Genomic DNA, 23,588 nt, shown 5'->3' on the forward strand with positions numbered 1-23,588 from the left:
CCTTGGACAATTGCCTTGCAAAAACTAAAATAAAAGTAAAAATAAGATAAAATTTGTCCATAACCTATTGTCATCCTCCTTTCTATTATATTGCTATGAGATTTTCATCCTATTTTGTTCTGAAAGATTATTTAAAGAAAAAAATTCAAAATATTTATATGCATGAATTAAATATGCCCCCCCAGGGATAAAATGGGGATTTATAAACAAAAATGGTCCAGCTACAAATAGCAGAAAGTGATTGATATCACTTAGTCCAAAAGAACAGAGTTAAGGTTTGGACCTATAATTTCACTGAAAAAAGGGACCTCACCTTCCTCTGCAACTTAGTTTTAGAGAGTTGTCTAAAATACTGAGAATTTAAGTGGCTTACCTAGGATCACACAACTAATATGTCAGATGTCAGACTTGAAGCTTGGCCATGAAGGTTGCAGGACCCAACTATCGATCAACTGCAACACATTTCCGATATCCCAGAATACTTGCTATATAAATAAAAATCTGACAAGTTGAAAATTTGCTATGTATTTCATGCTATTCAAATCAAAGTTTACAATTTATTATAGGGAGATTAAGCATCCTTTTTGCAATTCTTTTTGAAAACATAGTTACTTTACAGGATCAGAGGAGTTGAATATGTTTAATCCATATTGAATACCAAAAGGAGGGAGATGAATTTCAAGGTGAGTTTAAATGAAAAGAGGAAAAATGGTTTTATGCTATTTTGTTTAAATGTCTCCATTATCTTTTTCAGAACTAGGAAAAAACTCAGGTTTAAGTACCCTTGAATGTTCAATGTTCAGAGTTCTTTGGCTTTTGCTTTTTACTTCTCCCAGAACTCCTCAGCCCTATAATGTTTCATATAATCCTAGCTGTTAATGACTCATGAGGATGTGTGTCACCTACTAGTCTCTTCTGTGGTGTCTATGTTTGCTTTGGAAATGTTCTACTCCAATCCAAAAAAGGTCCATTCCTATGTAATTATTAAGGTCATTTCCCAAAGGTCTGTGGTTCTAGTGAAGATAGACAAAATTCTATGACAGAACTTCAGGGAAATTGCTTGGGTGGCAATTAACCTTTATGTCTGTCTGGAGTTCTTTGTATAGAAGAGTAATTGAGGCATAAACAGTTAAAGGAGGTTAGTTCAAGCCATAATGATAAACTACAGATGGCCTGGTCAAGAAGTTGTCAGAATATCTCTCACTTGTTGTTTCCTAATGGTAGTTTCATTAATGCAATAATTCCTTTCCCAGTCTCATTATCTAGACTTTATTAAAAGACTTGTACATAGCACGTTTTTCTTTAGTTGGATCTTCTTAGTGGACCCATGAGGGATTTTATCTACAACTGTTTTGTTTGAATCTAGTCACAGTCCATTCTCCATTGTCTACAACAATTTTAACCAAATTTAACCTTGATTGTGCTTTGTGAGATTTTAATAAGTCTTAAATAAAATTTAGAAAATTTCATCATAATCTACTGAGTATTGTAGGCTTTTTGAAGTGGGAAAGTAGGGCAGTGTGGCCTAATGAACAGTGTATTGAACTTGTTTCAAGATATACTGATTAGTTTTATGCTTCCCTGCTTTCTAGTTTTATGACCATGATTTATCTAATCTACCCCTCAGTTTCCAGATTACAAAATGAAGTGATTGAATTAGGGAGTCTTTAAGGTCCCTTTCAGTTCTAAATCTATGATCCTGTGTCAACAGAAGGAAAGAATAAAACAAATACTTAATAAAGTGAATATAATCCATCAAATAAAGGATAGTGATTAGACTCTATTTTCTCATTTGATACCTTATGTACCATATAGAATCTAGAAATTTCCAAAAATTAATTTATACATATCCAAAAACATTTTTGGATACGTATAAATTAATTTTTGGAAATTTCTAGATGTTACTAATGTTACTAAATGTTACTAAATCAGAGTTTACTGTCATGTAGTTGTACATATGACAAACTAAGTACTAGGAATATTAATCACATAACAAGCATTTTTAGGAATTCTGATATAAAGGAAACATATTATAATGGTGGAATAACACTGCTTTTCATAGTGCTTTTCACTAATAGTTTATATGAATTAATATTTTAAAAAACCCCAAACTATACAAAATCATTCAAATCAAATGAGTTTTTCATGTAGTGTACTTTTATGTTGGTCCTTAAGTGAATATGAATCAGGATGAATCACCTCTAGAAGAAACAGGTGGTGACTCATAGATTGCCACACAAAGAATCACAGGAGGAAAAAAACTATCCATATAACATCCCAGAAAATACTAATGTTTTTAAAGAATTTCACTTTTAGAGAAAAATATGCAATATTAACCTTTTAAACAGACTCTTGCACTTTAAAACTAATAACCATGTAGACATTTATACAAATAAAACATTGTAGGTTCTAGCACACAGTTGCTTGAGCTGGTTTATGAAGGAATTAAATGTTTATAGGAGTTTATATTTGATCCTGGAGTCAATAGGTAGCCACAACAACTTCTTTTTTGTGTGTTTTTTTTCAAGGCAATGGAGTGAAGTGACTTGCCCAAGGTCAGCTAGGCTACAACAACTTCTTGAGCAGGGGAGTGACATAGTAAGATCTGCTTAGAAATATTAATTTGGCAATTAAATGGCAAGGGGAGAACCTGTAGGCAAGGAGAACAACTGAGAGTCTACATAATGGTCTGGGAAAGAGATGATAAGAGATTGAAACTCATCCAATTACTTCTTATCATTATGACTATTTATTTTACTATCTTGTGAACTCAGGAGAGTAACTAAAACTTGATTTCTTCTGTTTATTATGAACACAGGATTCTACTTAATGCATCTTTATATCCCAGATTTGTTTTCAATGGGATAAGCATCTTCTTGATTAGAGTATTACAGCATCATAGATTTAGACCCAGGAAGAACCTTAGAAATCATTTATTCCCAATCCTTTATTTTATGGATGAGGAAACTAAGGCTTGGTGTAGTTATGGAAAATATACAGGTCACAAAGCTAGCATGTATTGAGATCAGAATTTGAACCCAGTTCTTTCAGTCAAATCTAATATTCTACCCATTAGGCAATGCTCCTTCTAATAACGCATTCCTCTTATTATAGATAGGATTGTAGAATTGAAAGGGACTATGAAAACTATGAAATCCAACTTTTATTTCACAAGTAAGTCATCTGAGGCCTTGGGAGATAAGCTGACTTGACCAAGGTTCCATAGTTAGTAAATGACCCATTTCTTGGATAGGCTTCAAAATAATTTGAACCAACCTCTTTTGACTCTAAATCTGGTCTTTGGATGTGATTTAAGACTCTACTGGAGAACAGAAGAAAAACCTGGGGTGCAGAATTATGCTCAATTTCCTGGCCATCAGATCTCTAATTCTTTGCTGTTTTATTTTATTTCCAAGGATTGATAGGTCAGCAGATTTACCATACCTACAAATATAGTCTATTTTAAAGACATTGCAGCACATAATATACAGGAGCTCTTCCATGATTTGATTCAACTTTGCTCTCTCTCTCTCTCTCTCTCTCTCTCTCTCTCTCTCTCTCTCTCTCTCTCTCTCTCTCTTTCTCTCTCAGAAATATGCCAAGATAACTCTCTGTGCAGTTTTGAATATAGTATTCAGTTGCTCATTTTCTTTCAGAATCGACTATACACAATTAGTGCTAAGTCAGGCATGTTGAATGACTGTTCCTCTATAGAGATTTTGAATCCTCTAGGGCCATGTTTCAATTCAGTAACTTGGTCATTTTAGAAAATGTATAGCAAAGATGATAGGCAGCTAGGTAGGACAGTGGATGAAGGGCCAGTCCTGGAGTCAATAGACTCCTCTTTCTCAGCTCAACTCTGGTCATAGATACTTACTAGTTTTGTGACCCTGGGCAAGTCACTATTTGCCTCAGTTTCCTCATCTGTAAAATGAGCTGGAAAAGGAAATGGCAAACCACTTCAGTATCTGTGCCAAGAATACCTAAAATGAGGTCATGAAGAGTTTTTAAATAATTTTTAAATTTATTTAAGAAAATGAGATTAAGTAACTTTCCCAAAGTCAAAGCAGCTAGGCAATTATTCAGTGTCTGAGGCTGGATTTGAACTCAGGTCCTTCTGATGCCAGGGTCAGTGATCTATTCATTATGCCACCTAGATGCCCCATCCCAAAGAGGTTGTGCACCACTGAAAATCTGAAAATGACTGAACAACAAGAAAGGATGATCCTTTCTCATACTTCTTTGAAGAAACTGCCTATGATTGTTATTCAGTTTACACTTCTATTGAAAACAAGTGATATATACCTCTAGAACTATACCTTTCTCTTTTTTTCTCATCTGCCAATATGTCAATGTATAAATCACATCTTCCAAGGTACAAATAAGATATGACTACCCTATCTGTGAAGAGTATAGATTCCAAATAATGATGGCTCAGTGTCACCTCAAAGAACATGCATGTTCTCGTGTTTTACTTTATTTTCTAAATTATACTAGGGAGAGAATTTGAATCAATGATATAAATACTAATGTTTTTTGAACCAGAGTCCAGGATCCAGATCCACTTCTCACTTGTTGTGTGGTCTTGAGTCACATTTAACTCTTCTCAACCTAAGTCTCTTCAACTTTCTTCAGCTATGAAATAAGGATGGTGACACTGTTGGTATCTACCTCATGCTGGCTTTCTGGATTCTTTTTCTGCCTCTGCTTGCAAGTTATTTGTGTGATCCTAAAGCTATACTTCTCTATATTTATCTTTAATATTAGGAGGTTGGATTAAATGATTTTCTAAGGTCCCTCCATGCTTGAAATCCTATGATCTCACTAAGGATCAAGTGGGATAATGAGATAAAAATTCTTTGCAACCAAACATCTACATTGACAGCACTTATTTCTGATAGAATTCTTTATGTTTTCTTGATCAGAAACAGATGACCTTTGAGGTCACTTCCAACTATTGGTTTCTGTGTTTCTGTGAATGAGAAGACACCTTAAGGATCATCAAGTTTAATCTGATATTTTACATTTAAAAAAAACACTGAGCCATATTGACTTGCAAAGATCATACAGCTAGGTGTGACAGAGTCAAATCTGTTTATTTCAATCTGTTTAAGTAATATATTTTAGGGTACACCTTTGTTGTTGTTGTTGTTGTTCTTGTTCAGTAATTTTTCAGTCACGTCTGACTCTACATCACCTCATTTGGAATTTTTATTGACAAAAATACTGGAGTGGTTTGCCATTTTCTTCTCTAATTCAATTTACGGATGAGGCAAACACTGTAAAGTGACTTGCCCAAAGGCATTTATAAAACTAGTTCTGACTTCAGATTTAAATTCAGGAAGGTAGATTTTCTTGATTGTAGACCTAGCACTTTATCCGCTGTGCTACCTAACTGAGCTAGTTGTCTAAGGAGGAAATATGAAACTTAAAAAAATTGTCTCTGTTTATTATGTATAATGTTGATCTAGATAGGAAGGCTGTGAATTTAATTTTTTAAAATATTTTGATAACCATATTTCAATGTAAATGGCTTCCTTTGTAATCTTATTAATTTTATTTTATGTATTTAAAATATTATTCTAAGAAGGGACTTCCAAATGGGTCCATGCAGTACTGTGGTGATAAATGTTTAACATTCAATTCTCCAGGAGAAATAATATACCCATGACACAATTTTATATTTAGTCTTCATTATTGACTTTTTCTCCAATGTTTTCTTAAGCCTAGGCAATTAACAAAACAGGAAATCTATCCTTGATTTCTGATGTTTTTTGATTTTCTACTTATGAATACTTACAATGAAAATTTAATAATCAATTCTCATAAGCCAGAGCAAGTTGACTTGTTCCTACCCAGCACTTAATACAAAGTCTAATACACACAGATATTGCTTAATAAATGATTGAAGGCTAGTACCCCTCCAAAGAGTTTATAGTCTCCTTGTAGCTGAGGAGAAAGAAGGAGCAACAATGGGGGGGGGATGGAGCTCCCCTAAGTAAAGGAATACTGAATAATAGAATTCTACAAACACCTGTGGAATGCTTACTGTGTATAAGGCTTGTTGAGCAAACAAGAAACAATCCTTGTCCTCTGAGTGCTTACAAACAGAAGATTAAACAAGTATATATACATTACTTTGATACAAACTAGAATGTGTAGGAGCAAAATAAAGTATATAGAGATGTAAGGAGGGAAAAGCTAAAGGAATAGGAAATTTATATAGAGAGAAAATAATGTGAGCAGATAGGAGAGATAGGAAGATGATTAACAGAAAAGAAACCCTCAGGGAAGATGTACATTTTACATATATATATATATATATATATATATATATATATATATATATATATATATATATATATATATAAAGGCAAGGGGTATATAAAAAGGCTAGTATGAGAAAAAGGCACATGAGTAGTATGGTTTGGCTTGAGGGAAATGTGAATTAAAATTGAAATGGCAGCTCAGAGTCAAATTAAGGTGATTTGATTTCCAAGCTAAGGGATTTATATTTTATGCTAAAAAAATGGGGAATCATTGAAGGTTTTGGAGTAGAGTGACTTGTTCATAGCTGGACATAAAGAAAATTATTTGTTCCAGTTTTGTAGTGAGGACATAATGGAGGTTGGGAGGGTGATTGGAAGGATTATTACTATAATATAAATTAAATGATAAATACACATCATTTCAAAACTGCAATTTATATTCTAGAGATCAATACTCTTGGAAAAGATTTGAGAACAAAACTGCCCTTCTATTCCCAGCCAGTTATTCAGATCCTTTGAACAATGGACAATGAGATAGTCAACTGCCTGAAAGGTGGGGAGGCTGGAAGGGGGTGGGGGAAGGTTGTGGAAGGGGAAGAGGAGAGGGAGAGGGAGAAGAAGGGGTTGTAAAGACAGAGGGACACAGAGGAAGTAAGTGAAAGAAGGAAGAGGAGGGAGAAAGAGAGAAAAAGTGAGTTGGAGGTAAGGAAGGAGAGAAGGGGGAGAGAAGGGGGAAGAAAGAGAGAGATTATAATAATTGTAAGTATAATTGATTTTAGGAAATTTCTAGTCTATTATACATAAATCCATCAAAAGCAACTTTTATTAACTGAAAGCATAATTCTCAATATTCATTTGAAAAATACAAGACATAATTATTCCTGAAATAAAATAGTACAGTTATAAATCAGTAAAGCCCTGTCTCAATGCACTGATCTTGGAGTCAGGAGGACAGGAGCTTGAATCCAACCTCAGACACTTAAACTCTTACTCATCTGTGTGACCTTGGGCAAGTCACTTAACCTGATAACCTCACATTCAGTGCCATCTCCAGAAGTCCTGATTCATATCTTGAACCCAGATGGCTCTGGAGGAGAAAGTGAGGCTGCTGACTTAGTACAGTCCTCCCCTTTCAAATCCAATCCATGTGCTTAGCATGGCATCACCTCTTCAAAAATGAAGGACAAAACACTATTATTATTATTAAGAAGAGACCCAGTAATTACTTCCTGCAGTAACTCACTCTACTTTTGGTCAAAGGATATTAGTATGAGGTTTTTTCCCCTTATATCAAGCCCAAACTTGTTTTTTGTACCTTCTACCATGGTTCTATTCCCTAGATCAGAGATTCTTCATCTTTTATATGCCTTGAACCCATTTGATAATCTGTTGAAGTTAACCACAACTAATGAATATTGCAGCTGGAATTAAAACTCAGGTACCCAAAACTCTTTCCATCACAGGCAAGTACTGAGCCTGGAGTCAGGAAAACTTGAGTTCAAATTTGGCCTCGCAGTTTCCTCAACTGTAAAATAGCAATAACAGCACCAAACATTCCTAGGGTAGTTTTATGGGTCAAATAAGATAATATTTATAAAGAAGTTAACTCAATCCTTGGGACACAGCAGGTGCTTAATAAATGCTTGTTTCCTTTCCTTCTTTCTTTTTCCCCCTTCATTTCAAAATAAATCAATCTTGGAGATTTGAAAGAAAGGAAAACTTTGGCTTTCTGTCTGGAAAGTAAAAAAGTTTCTACCAGGAAAGTTACATTACAGCAGAAGGAAAGGAAGATAAATTTGGAGTTTTGGTGTATTTCATTTTATATCAACTCTGGGCCAAGCACTGAAGTTAAAGTACAATATGGGAAAGAACATAAGGTTTGGCAATTTAAAGAAAAAAAATTTCATTCCTTTTCATGCTCACTTTGAGGTGTTGATGAGATAGGAAAGGTGTGAGTCTGGTGGGAAAGGCAGAAGAATAAAAAAGAAAGTTGACCTAAGTCATTACATGGCCCATAACAAAGATGTGCCAATAGTGACAGTTCTTTCTAAAAGGATGCACTCAATGCACCAGTAAGTATTAAGGAGCCAAGCACGCTGAAGTCCACAGCACATTCTGCTCCTGGCATGACAGAGAACTAAACTGAGCAAGTAATTTCACAGGCAGAGCAAAGGGACCTATTTACAAAGGGCAGACTTGCACTTCACAATTGACACCATGAGGCTACTGAAGTATTGTCTATACATGGTCATCTTTCTTAATAAAATAAGTCTAGTAACTCTTATTGTGCTCAGGAAAAACCTTTGTAAGAGCACCATAAAATTTTCAGATTTCACCCCTTCAGAGACAGGAGCCCAGTCTTTTGGCTGAAGTTTAAGCAACTTGCGGAGCTAATTAACTGGATAGATTAAGATTTGTTGGCAACTGAAAACTTTGGAGGAGGGGAGAATCAAAGATTCTGAGCTATCACCAAGTCATAAGTCAATACTTTTCCAGAAGGATAAGGGGTAAATGTAGATACCAGTTCTTCACTGGAATTAAAATGAAAGTCACTCTCTTGTTGCTTTCAAATCCTTCTAAAAATAGCCATAAGTCTTGGCCAAAGTTAATATAGACAGGATTCCCATGGAAACCCTTTGGGCAAGGAGAAGAGGGTGTTCTGTTTTTTCACCAGTTATTAACCAATATGTCCTGCTCATTCCCTCCTGTAACACATAACTCCTTTCTCATAATAAGGGGCTATATTTGTTGTGAAAGTTACTGAACCCACAGGGCACCTGATTATCATTGTTCATATCTAGGGGGGAAATGCACTGTGCCCTGCTGAAGTGCATGTTAAAAATTAAGATTAAAAAATCTTTGCCAAAAAAAAAAAAAACGGTGTGGGGGGGAGAGTGATGTGTGACTATATGTGGCTTCTTTATCCATACTTTCACTTCTCTTAATGTTGTCAGTATGTGTGTGTGTGTGTGTGTGTGTGTGTGTGTGTGCACATCCTTGTATAGTTCAGAGTCTGAGATCCCTTTTCATAGTTTAAAGGGACTTCTTTCATTTCTTTACCTGCAAAATTCCTCATCCTTTTCATTTGCTTATTTGCTTGGTTCTTTGAAACATTGTCTCCCATCAGTATCAATCTCTTTACAGTTATTTCATGCTATGGTATGAAAAATTACTGAGGGACAAGAAGAGAACCCAAACTTCTTAGCTGGACCCTTTGTAAATGTTCTTTTCCATGTAAGGTCAATGTCTGTCTGTCATATACAAAGTAACCTAGAACAGGTTCATGACTTCTCATTGTCAGAGACCTGGCTATTAAACTATAAGCTATTTTGGTCATTGCAATTCATAAGAAGCACCATTAATTACCTAAAGAAAACTGTTTTTAATCTCAGGGCCCCTTTATGCTCTTAAGCATTATTGAGGATCCCAAAGAGCTTTTTAGCTATATATATTTGTCGTAGGAGAATGTTTAACAAAATTTAAAATAATTCATTTAAAAATAGCAATTATAAATCATTCATATGTTAACATAACTAGCATGTTTTTACAAAAAGTTTTTTTAAAACAAAAAATAAGAATGGGATTTTTTAATGTTTTTACAAATCTTTTAAAATATCTGGCTTAATAGAAGGCAGTTGGTATTCTCAAATCTGCTTCTAGATTTGATCTGTTCCAATGTGTTATTTTAGTTAATGTATATGAAGAAAATTTGACCTGATACAAATATGCATTTGGAAAAGGGAAGAGTATTTTAATAGACAAATAATATATTAATATTATTATGAAGATAGTTTTTCTTAAGTCCCCTTGAAATTGTCTTGAGGATCCCAAGGGGTCTACAGACAGGGCAAGACTTTGAAAAATACTTGCCTAAGGTTTGAAGGAACTATGGTCATGGTCAATAATAGGAACACCAACATCAATGAAATAGTGGACCTTTTGAAATGTTGAACTGTGCTATTTCCTTAATTAAATTATTTAACTATATAATCTTTTAAATATATTATACATATATATATATAGATATATAAAGTATGTTTTTCCTTCATTTTCAAAGAAGACCACAACATCAGGAAGGTGATGCCATGCCAAGCATATTAATTAGATTTGAGTGGGGGGGGGTTGTTGTGTTAAGTCACCAGCCTCACCAGCCTCACTTTCTCCTCCAGATCATCTGGCACAGTGGCTAGATATGAATCAGGAGGACTAGAAATGACCCTGGATGCAAGGCAAGCAGGGTTAAGTGACTTGCCCAAGGTCACACAACTAGTAAGAAGCAAGTGTCTGAGGCTAGATTTGAACTCCTGTCTTTCTGACTCCAAGGTCAGTTTTCCAGGGTCATCTCCAGTCCTCCTGGTTCATATCTGGCCACTGAACCCAGATGGCTCTGGAGGAGAAAGTGAGATTGGTGACTTAGCACAGCACCTCTCACTCAAATTCAACTCATGTGCTTGTTATGTTATCAGCTCCCTAATGTGGTCATCTTTGATAATGAAGTACAAATATTATATATATATATATATATATATATATGCACATATATTTACATATATGTATATGTATAGTTATAGATGAGAGTTTGGCAGGTATGAAATTTACACCTTATTCTGTCAGTTGGGGTCACACAGAGACATAAAGGAATTTTAATTTTCATAACATAAGAATGCAAGCTTCTTGATGGTAGGGATGTCATGGTCTTGCTTTTGTGCATTTATATCTTCAGTTCTTGGCATACTATATGGAACACCGTAAAAACAAATCTTTTTTCATTCATTCATTTTTAAGTACAATATTCTTAGACATTCTTTGTAAACCATAGAACATGAGTTGTTTGTACATTCTCAAGTTAGAATGCAATTGTTGTTCAAGTATTCCAGTTATGCTTAACTCTTGGAGATTCCATTTAGGGTTTTCTTGGTAAAGATACTAGAGGGTTATTTCCTTCTCTAGTTCATTTTAGGGATGAGGAAACTGAGGCAGAGTTAAGTGACTTTCCCAGAGTCACACATCTAGTAAGTATTTGAGCCTAGATTTAAATGAAGGAAGATGAGTCTTCCTTATTCTAGATGCAATATTATATCTACTGTGCCATATAACTGCTCTAAGAAAGTTATGACCTGGGCAGCTGGGTGGCGTAGTGGATAAAGCACCGGCCCTGGAGTCAGGAGTACCTGGTCTCAGACACTTAATAATTACCTAGCTGTGTGGCCTTGGGCAAGCCACTTAACCCCATTTGCCTTACAAAAGCCTAAAAAAAAAAAAGAAAAGAAAAGAAAAGAAAGAAAGAAAAAAAAGAAAGTTATGACCTGTGAATGAAAACCACCAAAGTAGGACTCTGAAATTTCTAAAGAAATCTTCAAAATTCCTGGAACCAGGAGACAATTGGTATGTTTTATTTTCCCCTTTCAGTTATCTCCATTTCCAGAGAGATGAATTGCTTGGTGGAAGGGGAAAGGTGTTATTTTGTTGCTGAAATTACTTCCTCTTCACTACTCCCCATTTCAAAATTGGTCCTAATTTGGACATTCCTTTTTCCTTCTCCAGTTAGATGAAGCAAATATCCAGGATATTTTCCAGAGGAGCCGTATGAATGAAGTGTGTTTGGGGGGGATCTGAGACCAAACAGAGACCAGAAACTCTGAGTACAAAACTGTAGGGGTCTAGATGCTGACAAGGAAGGATATGTACATATAGCAAAAATATTCACATTAAATAACACTTTAATCATAAAGATTTTCTTTACTTAAAACGAGATATAATCTCACTGTTGTAGGCATTCTCTCTAAAGATAAAAATCTCTGCCTATCTATGCTTTCCCATCTAAGACCTTTGGGAAATCACAAAAGTGGGTCCAACCAACATTCCAGGAGTCTTCCTCTACAAAAGCCTCTTGATTTTTGCATAAACACTAATACAGCAAATAGATTATCTATCAGTTATCCCTCTCTTTTGCTATAGCCCACTTCCATTTCCAGTTAAACATTTTTTTGAAATTATATATTACCTTATGTTTCCAATGTAATTCTTGGTTGGTAAAATATTGCAGACTACACATCAATCATATGAGATACTCCATTGCTTTTGGATGACTTGGAACTCTAACTCTTCAAAGATTATAGTTATGGTTTTATGACATAACTAAAAACTTTTCTTTAAGGATATTGTTACAAAAAAATGAGATCTTTGTTTTGAGAACAAACTTTTTAAAAATCACTTAATAATTCCCTAAAGGAAGTGTATGCTTGGTAAGTCATTTATTTTCAAATGTGAAGTTCAAATGCAAATGTGGAAACTAAAGTTTAATTGATTGAAAAAATAATTTTTATAGAAATCTTGACAGATGTTTTCCATTTTCATCTGTATGCTGTCCTCCTACCACTTTTATACTTAATAAGCCCTTGGATTCATTTAGCTTAATTATGTCTTCATAAACCTCTCTCTCTCTCTCTCTCTCTCTCTCTCTCTCTCTCTCTCACACACACACACACACACACACACACACAATCAGCTCATAATATCCACCATTTCCTTTATTTAAAAAAATGTATTTATTTAAGGCAATGGGGTTAAGTGACTTGCCCAAGGTCACACAGCTAGGTAGGTAATTATTAAGTGTCTGAGTCTGGATTTGAACTTTGGTCCTCCTGACTCCAGGGTGCTGCTCTATCCACTGTACCATCGAGCTGCTTTCTTCTACCTTCCTTCATAAAATTTTACAGAAGGATTGCTATTCAAAGCTGATGTTTCCCTTGGTTCCGATATATTATCAGCTAGGTATTTGCTAAATGAGATTGTATCCATAATCTTTTGATCACCTCACTGTAATAATTGGTTTACATTGCTTAAATTTATTTAAGAAATTATAATGCACCATGTCAATAACTGTTCTTTTATCCATTTCCTAGCTTAGGATACCTACCTTCAAATATTCTCAATTTTTAATCTTTTAATTCAGTATAGGAATTGTTTTTTGCTTTAAAAAATAGATGAATTGAGTGTAAGAGATAACAGAACAAGTAATGACTCCTATATCAGGAATTTAACATTTTTCTATTAATAAAATTTTTCATTTTTTGTCATTTTTTGTTAAGGTTTATATGTATAGGTGTCAGTAGCCTCCTGACACTCTTTATAAAGAAAGAGTTTTATGATGTATGGATGTGAAACTTCTATTTAGCTGACAGTCTTTGGAGTATTATTTCTTTCACATTTCATGCCTTTTATCATATTTTTCTACCATCAGCCCCTATATTACAATTTCAATGAAGTCACTGATATCAAAGTATACATTGATTTAATTTGGAGTATATTATAGAGCTCCTTAAAGAACATTTCTATCACCTCCACAATATTAATGCTAATGCATACAATACAATTATCTTTATTATGATCTTTTATGAATTACTGTCATAATAACACTAATCTATGTTATCAGTGATTTCATAAAACAATGTTTCTTGTTGTATCATGAAACCACCTCCTCCAAATAATTAATTCACTTCTCCAAGGAAAACCTGTGAGCTCTCCTTTATTTACCTTCAACTTCCTTTTGTCTCATTTCATTCATAGTGAGAATGTCAAGATTGACAATTCAGTTGCTCCAATAAATTGAAAACCATTTATTAAATGCATATTAGCACACTATGTGTCAAGAACTATGTAATGGGCGAATAAATTTTTTAAAAAAGAAAGAAATTGCCCCTATTCTCATGAAATTTATATCGTATTGGTGGGGATAACGTGAAAACATAAGAAAATACAACATATATAGAGAGATACTATATATCACCATTTATACCATAATATAATATGTATTTTCTTAAGTATATTAAGTAGGCCAGCCCTCGGCCACCGGCGGAGCAGTGCCGGCCCCGGCCCCGGCCCCGGCCCCGGCCCCTGCGCCTGCCTTGTCCAGGACGGAGGAGGCCAAGTGGCTGGCGGGCCACACGGCCGTGGAGAACCACGTGAAGAATAACCAAGTGCTGGGCATTGGCAGCGGCTCTACCATTGTCCATGCCGTACAGAGGATAGCTGAAAGAGTGAAACAAGAAAACCTGAACGTTGTCTGTATTCCTACGTCCTTTCAGGCCCGGCAGCTAATTCTTCAGAATGGCTTACCCCTAAAGTGATGGACCGACACCCAGAGCTTGATCTTGCTATTGATGGTGCTGTTGAAGTAGATACTGACCTCAGTCTCATCAAAGGTGGTGGAGGCTGTCTGACTCAGGAGAAGATTGTAGCCGGCTATGCCAAATGTTTCATCATTATTGCTGATTATAGGAAGGATTCAAAAAACCTTGGCGACCACTGGGTGAAGGGCATTCCCATTGAAGTCATCCCCATGGCCTATGTCCCCGTGTCCAGGACCCTGTCCCGGAGGTTCGGCGGAGTGGTTGAGCTACGAATGGCTGAACGCAAGGCGGGTGATGGACAATGGCAACTTTCTGCCGAATTGGAAGTTTGACCGAGTCCACAAATGGAGTGAAGTGAACACGGCCATCAAAATGATATCAGGTGTTGTGGACACAGGTCTCTTTATCAACATGGCTGAAAGAGTCTACTTTGGCATGGAAGATGGCTCGGTCATCATGAGGGAGAGGCCGTGTCACTGACCTAGGCTGCACCGGTCGCCGAGGCAGAGAAGCCCAAGAGCCTTTGCTTTAATGTACTTGCCCCAGGACAGCAGGTCAGAGCATGAGGGGAGACTCCTGAAATATTATTGAATGCCCCTGTCTTTTTTTTAAAGAAAGAAATATATATATATGTATATATATATTTCTTCTATCTAAAAATATTCACTTTTTTAAAAGAAGTAAAAAAAACTTGATTTCATGTTTTATATGAAATACTACCCAAAAAAAGACAGTTTTTTTGAGTCCTTGACTTGAGGCTACTGGTTTCGTACTATTATTCTGAGTGTTTGGTTTTATGGGGAATCCCAAAATGTCAGCCACTGTGCCAGCCCAGTTTGTTAAGGGCTGAACCAACAGCCCCCTGATGCCTTACAGGAGCCATTGATGATCTTTATGCCTTTGTTCTTGATTTGTTGATTTATTTTTGAGTTTACATTTTCATAGCTCACAATAGTCACACATTTATGCCTAGAGTGTGTGTGTGAGCTGAGCAATGCCCTTGATAGTGACCTTTATGAGCCCCAGCCCTCCTCAGCCAAGGTCAGGCCACTCACCCAAACGGGGAAGCCCATGACCCTCGGTCTCCCTGCCAGAGAGGACTTTACCAGTACATACTTAGTGCTGCTGGGAGAGACCTCTCATCAGGAGGGTTTGTTTTTGTTGTCGACCTTTTTTGGATTCTTTGTTTGCCTTTCTCCCCTAGGGTCTGTCACTTGCACAGTTGGGCATCAGATGTCTCCTTTTGCATTCTGTGTGTATTGAAATAAAACAACTCCGTGCCACTTCAAAAAAAAGTATATTAAGTAAATAATTTGGGGAGGTAATACAAGCAGTGGTAGGAGGCATGAAAAGCTTTATATAAGAGGGGTAATGAGATGAATTTGAAAAGGAAATAGGTTTTCTAAGAGGTATAAGGGATGACCTGAACACAGGTCTGGAGATGGGAGATGAAACACCATGTATATAAACCAATTTGGACTGTTGAAAATATGAAGGAAAATAAGGTATTACAATACTGGAAAGATAGACTTGTAAAGATATTTACATGCCAAGCAGATGAATATTTTTTGTTTGTTTAGTTATTTCAGTCATGTGTGACTCTTTTTGACTCCATTTGGAGTTTTCTTGGCAAAAATACTGGAGTGATTTGTCATTTCTTTCTCTAGTTCATTTGACAGATGAGGAAACTGAGGCAACAAGGTTAAGTAACTATTCCAGGAACACAAGCTGATTTGAGGCTAGATTTGAACTTAGGAAGATGAATATTCTTGATTCTTGGCTCAGCAGTCTGTGCATTGAGACACAAACTTGCTGTTCCTTATACTTTCTTATAATTACATTGAGACATTGAATACCACCTTTCATTGGATTAAAAGGATTATATTTCAGTTTTATTTTTTGCAAATACGTTAGTGTCATGAGTCTATGAAAATTTTCTTATGTAAAAGTTTTTCCTAGTCAAATCTCCATTGACCACAATAACACAGGATGAATTTGAGCTATTTCACCTCTCAGTGACTTAATTCAGTGACAAGTAACATTTAAGGAGAATTGCTTTTTGTTTAATCAAATTTCCTGCTCTCTGACTATTTAATTTTTAGCATCTCTTATGAACTCTATCTTGTTTCTTTTAGCACTGGTTTTCCCCAAAATTAGAGGTTCTTTTAGAGCTAATTATTTGCATCTCCAATAAGATATATGTGAGTATGTATACTCATACACAAACATATATAAGCATATGTGTTCATACATATATATATATATATACACACACACACACACACACACACACACACACACACTCTTATGTAAGGAATTGAATGAAGTAATATTTAGGAAGCATCATATTAATTTTAAACTCTAATCATCTTTTTTATACTTTGAGTCATCATTTACATTTTTGGGAGGCCTAAATTAACAATGAGAAGTAAGACCATTTAGCATATCCTCTTTCTCCAGTAACTAAATTTAATGTTACAGATGCCTGCTCAAAAACTCCAGAACCAAAAGAGGGTGCAGTATGGTCAAAAATCTGAGAGATCATTGGAATTCAACTGAAAATTATATTAGGCTAGAGCTTAAAGTTACTTGTATATTACCCATTTGTGAGCTGCTTTTCAGAAGATTTCTATATTTCGATATGGTTCTACACATATGCTGTTATAAGTAAAATGTATTCTTGTCCTAGCAAAAGTATTTTATTGCACTGCTTAAATGTGTAACTATGGATTATATTTTCCACTATTAAAAAAGACAGAACTTCTACTTACCACTATGCCTTATGAATTATTTAACTAAATATATTACATTCATCTATTTTAGTTGTTTTCTTTTATGTGTTCAGTTAAATTGGTGTGACATTATTATTTGAATCTGATTTAAATGTTTAGGCTCATCTTCACAAGAAATAAAGTTAGCAGTGCAGCACTGAAACCATCTCAACAAAATAGCCAGTGAATGCCAACAATAATAAATTACCCAGTAGTATTAATGAACCATTATTCAGAATCAGAGATAATCTCGGATTTTTACACCTTATAATAAAACTCAGTGTCCTGAACATGACATCCCTAAATGGTACTTTTAGACTTTGCATAATAATCACAAATCATTCATATATCATTTTTAAAATAACCATTGCAATTTATTTTCAATGTAAAAGAATATACTCTCACTTGTAGTTCAGAATTTATTCAAATGCTCTGGACTTAGGTACAATGCTATATAGTATAGTAAAAGTCATTAAAATTATTATGTTAATACTTTGCTTCTGCAAGCAAACTTAATAGCCCTACAACCAGTATATGTTGGCCTTAAAGGAATGAGTTATTATAAACACCATCAATGTAGATAGTTGAAAGAAACAGTGTAGGAGTCAAAATTACAGGTTCAAGAACCTATTTTTCTTCCTTCTCCCACACACACACTCATCTCCTGTCATATTCTTTCCCAATAGTTTGCAAATTTCCAATGTTTCTCAGTGTGTCTTCTACTAAGCAAATGCATATGGCATCACTTAAATAGACAACCTATAGTGCTATTTATTGTCATATGTCAGTTTATTATAAGTAAATACTCATTAAGTTGATAGTAGTCCCCAGTTAAAACTGACTCAAAGTAAATGACCAAAACAACAACTCTGAAAGGTATTCGGTTTAACTCTAGGACTTATTTTTTCAATCTAATACAGAAAGAAAGCTCCAAACAAGATGTACAGTAACTATAAATTTCACATTGTTCCTACTAAAATTTATGGACTTCAAAAAAGTCAAATGTGCTCCAAATGAAGAATAAGAATTCCAGAAGCCTATTTTATTTTGATGACTCAATTAATCTCTTAAGAGGAAAAAAGTGTGATATGTACTAGAAATAACACTGAAATTAGAGTAAGAAGGGCAGCCAGTGATTTAGTAGATGGGGTACCAAGCCTGGCGTCAAGAGACCTATATTCAAATTCAGCCTTAGATGGAAATGGGAAAGTCACTTAATCCTATTTGGCTCAGTTTTCTCATTTGTATAACAAGATACAACTGAACAAGAACAACAAAAAGTTGTAGTAAGAAGATTTGCATTTAAACCCTAGCTCCTGAGGAGGCTTGCCATCCACTTCTTGACAAAGTGATGGTAAATTCACTATATAGAATGATTCACCTTTTGGACATGACCAAAAAAGGAATTTGTTTTTCTTGACAGTACATATTTGTGGCAAGAGTTCTATTTGTTTTATTTCTATTTGGAAAATTTGACTTAGAAAGAAGAAGATAGAAAGAGAATAGGCTTAAAAAAAAAAAAAAGGCCATACAAGCATTTTTAATCCACAGAATACAGAGAAGGAAGGCCAGAGAAAAATCACAGAAAAGAATAATTTTGAAGGTTATACTTAGAATTTATTTTATATTTAAAAGGAAAATGAATCTATACATCAGAGATTCACATAAGAGATAAACAATACTGTTGTTTCTGTTCTACTACAAATTTGGAAATACCCATTTTATTTGGTATTTGCTAAGTACAGAATAAAGAAATGAAAATGAGAATAGATGGTCTAGAAGCATCCCTTCTAGTTCTCAATGTAGAGTATTTCAGATGATGTTTTTAAAAAAATTTATCCATTTTAGACTGTTGGAAACATATGACAATGAAATCAGACATGCAATGATGACTCAGAATGATGGAGGAACAGCATGTGTTTGTAGGCAAACATACATATGGCACCTAGTTTTGTAAACCAATAGATATAAGATTCTTGAAAGGAAAGGACTGTTTATTTCATTTTTCCATTGTATCCCCAATACCTAGTGTGGTGTTCATAGTAGGTGGTTAATAGATGCTTATTGAATGGAATGGAATTGAATTGACTGGTAAATGTTAGTAGTAGGAGTTTAAACCTTGCACTAATTTGGGAATGGATTTTAATTTTTGAGATTAGCTGATAAATTTTGGCTAAGTACTGATCAAAAGCAAAGGAATGAAAAATAGACAGATGAAAGAAAAACAGACAGATTGAAAGAAAGGAATATATATATACATATATATATACACATATATGTGGAAAGAGAGAGAGAGAGAGAGATAAAGAGCTAATCCAGTATGATCTGAACAATCAAGGAGCATTTATTATGTTTATTTGTAAATTTTATATATATATATATATATATATATATATATATATATATATAGTATTCTTTAATTCCCTCTTTCTGATTTGTATTAAAACATGATAACCATCCCCTGATAGAGAGGTGCTAGATAAAGGGTACAGATTAAAACATATTTGGAGGGGTGAGGGCTAAAAAAGAAATTTGTTTTGCCTGATTTTTTAGTAGGATGATGAGGTTTAAGGTAGATTTTTGTTCATTAAAATAAAATTAAAAAGAAAAAAATTCTTTTCCTCTGAGTTGATTTGTTCCAAGATTTGTATTCATTCATTCATTTTTATTTTTAGAAAACCAAAGGTACCTTCTTTAATAACTCTGCAATGGGTATATGAAATATTCCATATTCTGTAGAGATGGGAGGTAAATGCATTTTGTCAACCCTTCCTTAGTTTCAATTGACTTTTGTTGCTGTTCTTTGTCTTTTTAATGTAGTAATTGCCATGTGCATTTTTTTGGCTATACTTATTTCACTCTGTCTCAGTTTAAATAACTCTTCTTTTATTTCTTTGAATTGTTCTTCATCATTTCTTATAGCATAATAATATCCCATTACCTTCATGAACCACGTTTTGTTTAATCATTCCCCAAAAGTAGACATTTACATTGTTTTCAGTTCTTTTCTGACACACATACACATGCAAAGATATTTTTAGGAACACTTTCTTATGGGTAAGACCTTTTTCCAGTATTTCATCACTTCAAGGCATGTACCTAACAGTGGAATAAACCTTTAGATCAAAGAGAATGGGTAGTTTAGTCACCTTTTCTTAAGCATCATTTCAAATAGTTTTCCAAAATAATTGGACTAGTTAACAGAACCTCCATCAGTGTGCCTGCCTTTCCACAGCCCCTTCAACATTAACTATTTCCATCTTTTATCATTTTTGCCACTTTGTTGTTACTTAATAATTTCTGACATGTTTGAGGAAAGTAAATTTGGGGGAAAACTGCTTCCAGAATACCCACTGTCTTTTCCTGAACTTCACCATTTCTTTTCTTTAAAAAGTGATCATGCTACAAATTTGTTGTAAGAATCAAATGAAACAATATAAGTAAAAAACTGTGAACTATAATCTATTATATAAATGTAAGATTTTATCATTCCAAAACAAATGTGAACAAAACCTTTTAGAGGAAGCTGGGTTGAGCGATGGATAGCTCCCTTAGTAACGGAATCAAAAAATCTGAGTTCAAATTCAGACTCAGACACCCAATTATAACTCTGTGAACCTAGAAAAGTCACTTTACTTTCTGTGTGCCTTAGTTTTCCCAAATTTAATATGGGGATAATAATATCTCCCAGAGTTGTTCTAAGGGTTCAATCAGATAATATTTGTAAAGAACTTAACACGGTGCCTTTCCTATAATAAGTGCTTAATAAATGTATGTTTCCTTTGTGACCCTGAGCAAGACTTTTGAGCTCTGTGCCTCAGTTTACTCATCTTTTAAAAAAGATGAGCTGGATGACTTCTGGTGGTGCTTCAAATTCTGAATCTTTGATGTATTTGTATTTTCACAAGTGAGGTTAACTTTTGAACATTATTATAAAAAGTACAGCAGTATATAGACTAGAAGTCAATTACAGTATCTATTTAAGGGTTCTAACACGGATTCCATGAATTTTTTACAATACTGCTACCTATATTTTAATATAATTAATTTTCTGTGCAATTCTATAATTTTACTAAAAATAGTATTCTGAGAGAGGGTCCTTAGACTTATCTAAACTACCAAAAGTGTCCATCTCTCACACACACACACACACACACACATAAACACTGTACAGAAATGTTAAGAACCCCTATCTTACCCAGATAGAGTAAAAGTATCAGAAGACCTTCTGCATTTCCTATAATCAAAATTTATATGAGAACTTTGGAGCATTAATAAATGAAGTCATTCACTAAAAATATAATATTGAACAATAACAGAAGAATCTGAGTTCAGACCTTATTGCTGACATATTCTTGCTGATATAGTGGTGAAACTATCACAAAATCTTTCCAAACCTCAGTTTCCTCATCTACAAAATTGAAATAATAATAACTGTACTATATATTTCATTGGGATGCTGTGAAATTCAGATTGTAAATCTGAAAGCATCATTTAAATAATATATCACTATAAGAAAGAATAAAACCACATTTCTATAGGAACTTACCCTTCAGTATGGTAATTTTCAAATGTTTTGTATCTTTAAGACCACTTTATACCCTTCAAAATTATTAAGAACTCCAGAGGGTGGGGTGGCTAGGTGGTACAATGGATAGAGCATCAACCCTGGAGTCAGGAGTACCTGAGTTCAAATTTGACCTCAGACACTTAATAATTACCTAACTGTGTGGCCTTGAGCAAGCCACTTAACATCATTGCCTTGCAAAAAAAAATCCTTAAAAAACAAAAAAGAGCTTCAGAGGGTTTTTGCTTATGTCGGTTTGTATTTGCCAGTTTATAAAATGAAAGTGATAACATATAAAGTGTAACTTTTAAAATTGATTACAATGTCAATCTAACATTTTTGTGAAAAATATATTTTCAAAAATAATGAGAAAGAGGACATTATTTTACATATCTGTTCAAATCTCTTTAATGTCTGGTTTAAAAGAAGATAAATGAATTCTCATATCAGCTTCTGGATTCAATATATTATGACATATTGTTTTATTTGAAGTTTATGACAAAAATCTAGCCTTATACCAATATGTTCTTGGAAAAGAGAAGTATGTTTTAATAGTCTTTTCAAATAATCTTCATTGATACTATTTTAGTAATTATTAAAAGTTGTGATTTTGGATTCCAAAATTATATCTTTGAACTTTTCATAGTATTTTACATTAAAATTCATTGATCTAATTTTATGCTCTGAATGGATCCTTTATACATATATGATTTTGCAGCATCATAGAATGAGAAAAAATTGGTTTCTCAAGTTGTGCAAATCCTCCAAATGATGTTTTATGCATATCATGTTAACAAAAAAGCACATTCATTTAAATCATCAGAAAAATCTTTATGTAATGAGGAAACTATCAAGCTCAAAAAAGTAGATACACATTGTCCAAAATTCTTATTTTCCTCTAAAAAGTTCTAATTCTATTATCACAAGTCAAGTAGCCACTGGAAAACTTTGTACTCCTGAGAGAGTGAAAGTGAAAAAAGACAAATAACATCTTAGAATTATTGTGAAAATAGTTTCTACCTCAAAGATCTTCTGAAAGGTTCTCTAAGACCCCCGGGAGACTGAGAATCACTGGTCCAATAGAACAGATGGGACACAGAGACAAACTATAAAAGAAGGTGCAATAATGGAAGGTACAAAATGCTATGGTAGTTCAGAGGAGGGAGAGATTACTTTTATGATCAAATTCAAAACGGTAATGAATCAGAAATTGTAAGCAGTCATATGGGCAAGAAGTAATGTGGCAAAACATAGTGCTAGATGATATAAGCAGGTGCTCTGACTGATGCAAAATGACCTCCAGTAGCAAATGGGAAAAACAGGTCCAAAAGATGACTGTTTCACAAGCCCTCTCTTTAGGAGCCCTATCTTGAGCAAGATTGTATCTTCCAAGGTCAAGATTTGAAAAATTAACTATCTTTTCCAGTAAATAAAGGTTAACTTCAGAGATAATTCCTTACACGAAATCTATGATTATTTGATCTTAGAGGTAAGAAAGAACCAAAAAAGAGTAACAGCTGTTAATTTGATTGAAGTGGGAAGTCAGCCAGACTAAATTATTTTTAGTCCCTGATGACAGGTGCTATTCCCTCGTTCAAAGGCTTCTGAAGAAAGCATGCCTATAGTAGATACAAGTTGCAAAACTACTTCTAGCAAAAAAGAACAGAAACTGGTTTAAATTTAGCAGTAGGAAACAGAGGTATCAGAATAGAAGTCCTCAGAACACCTTCATCAGCTGACTGTTAGTGAGAAAGGTTATTTGCCTCTAGTTTGTAAACAGATTGTAATAATACTAGGGAATTATCATGGCTTTGGAGAGTTAGGGAGTTAGGGCACAAGAGAAGGAAGA

General features: G+C 34.4%; 1 protein-coding gene and 1 pseudogene across 1 annotated transcript in view; both read left to right on the top strand.

Annotated features, from left to right (window-relative positions):
* LOC141487767 (ribose-5-phosphate isomerase pseudogene) overlaps positions 1 to 19,565 on the top strand; it is a 30,935-nt pseudogene extending 11,370 nt beyond the window's left edge.
* Positions 1 to 23,588, top strand: part of KCNQ5 (potassium voltage-gated channel subfamily Q member 5) — a 664,755-nt gene that overhangs the window by 155,079 nt on the left and 486,088 nt on the right. The window lies entirely within an intron of this gene.

This window comes from Macrotis lagotis, chromosome 5 (assembly GCF_037893015.1).
Source record: "Macrotis lagotis isolate mMagLag1 chromosome 5, bilby.v1.9.chrom.fasta, whole genome shotgun sequence".
Classification (NCBI taxonomy): Eukaryota; Metazoa; Chordata; class Mammalia; order Peramelemorphia; family Peramelidae; genus Macrotis; species Macrotis lagotis.